Here is a 2,063-nt window from a genome sequence, read left to right on the forward strand (position 1 = left end):
CTCCTTAAATTGTGGATTACTGTTGAAACCTGAAGTATAAGTAGATCTATAATTGTTATTCTTTTGGTTGTTCCAATTCCCCAATGGGTTTACTTGATTGTTCCCCCGTTACTGATTATTACCACCCATAATATTATTCCAATTAAAGTTGGGATAATTCTTCCAACCTGGGTTATAATAATTTGAATCTGGGTTATTCTGCTTGTTATGCTTGTTATTTATGTAATCTGCTTGTTGTTTATGACATTCAATGTCTCTAATGATGCTTGAGAATCTACAATTTGGCCCAATGAATTCTCTTCAATCATGGAGATTGGTTGAGAAAAATTCATTCCAAAATGGTCTGACTTCCTTGAAATTGCAACAACTTGATTTGCTAACATAGTAAATGCATTAGATTCATGAATATTGCTACTTTCTTAGAATTCACCCTCTCAGAAGGCCATTGAAAATTATTAGTAGTCATTTCTTTAATTAAAGCATAAGTGTCATGAAATGGTTTTGACATCAATGAACCACTAGAAGCGACATCAATAATAGATCTAAGAGATCCAGTTAATCCATTATAAAAAGTTTAAATTATTAACCAATCCGGTATTGCATGGTGTGGACACTTTCTTAAGAGTTCTTTAAATCGTTCTCATGCTTCATAAATAGATTCCCTATCAAACTGATTAAATGATGTAATATCATTTCTAAACTTCACAGTTTCTTATGATGGAAAATATTTAGCAAAAAATTTTTATGCTAAATCACCCCAAGCTCTGATAAATCCAGATGCTAACGAATTCAACCACATCTTAGCTTTATCCCTCTGTGAGAAAGGAAATAACCTAAGTTTTATGACATCATCTGATACAACATCATGTTTAAATGTAGCGCACAATTCTAAAAAATTGGTAAGATGTAAGTTTGGATCTTCAGTTGGTGATCCCCCAAACTAATTATTTGATATCATTTGGATAATAACAAGTTTAAGCTCAAATGAATTAGCTACTACAGTAGGTTTTTTAATACGACAATAAAGTTCATCTACTGTAGGGTTGTCATTATCTCGTAAAGGTCTAAATTCCTGATGAATTTCAGTATTTTGATTATTTTGGTTTGTCATTTCTATACTTTTTTTAGATTTTTGAGGATTTTTATTTTTTTTATTTTTCTAATTTTTTTAAACAGTTCTTTCTAATTCAGAACCGTGGGACACTAGTCCTTCAAAACCTGAACTACGCATACACTAACATAAAATAAAATAAAACACACAAAAAATATTGTAACTTTTTTAAAGTTTAAATAAGACTTTCTAAAAATATAAATTTGCTTTTAAATCAATTTGCTTTTAAATCAGTCTTCATATTTAATTTCCCCGGCAACGGCGTCAAAAACTTGATCCCGACTGTTTATATGCAATAGTATAACAATGACTTTAATTATAATGTTCACTTATATTTTCTTGCTTCGCAACAGAACAAAAAAATTGATCATGAAGAAAATAAGAATTTGACTCTTTAATTTATATATTGGGATACTACGCAAGTATACATATCGTTATCAAGCAATATAGGACTTTTTGATTAAGACATGAATATCGAACCCAAAGGGAAATTATGCAATATGCATTATTGAACAACAAAATTTCTATTCTAAAAAGATAATTACTTAAACTATAGATATTTTCATAGTATTAAAATTCAAATCTCTATTTTGGTTTTTTTGATATTTTGACAAAATAATAACAACTAAATAAGATAACTTGAGTTTATGTAAAAGAAAATCACTTGATATGAAAATACATTTCTCCTTATCATGAATCAGTAATAAGTATAAAAATTCTGTTGTGGAAGTATGTTAATTGTGTTGTGCCAAAAATGAGCAATTATATTTTTTATCCTTACTAGAGATGCTATAAAGAATATTGGTTAATTTAAAGTTTGAATAGTTCTGAAGACCGGCTAGGCAGGGAAGATATCAGCTCTCACTCTAAAGTTCCCTCGATTCCCTCCACCTGGGGGCTAACATCTCGTTTCAGAACCTAAAACAATAAACTAAGTTGGGGGCTTTAACCT

The sequence above is a fragment of the Phalaenopsis equestris genome, unplaced genomic scaffold, assembly GCF_001263595.1.
Source record: "Phalaenopsis equestris unplaced genomic scaffold, ASM126359v1 Scaffold000352, whole genome shotgun sequence".
Classification (NCBI taxonomy): domain Eukaryota; kingdom Viridiplantae; phylum Streptophyta; class Magnoliopsida; order Asparagales; family Orchidaceae; genus Phalaenopsis; species Phalaenopsis equestris.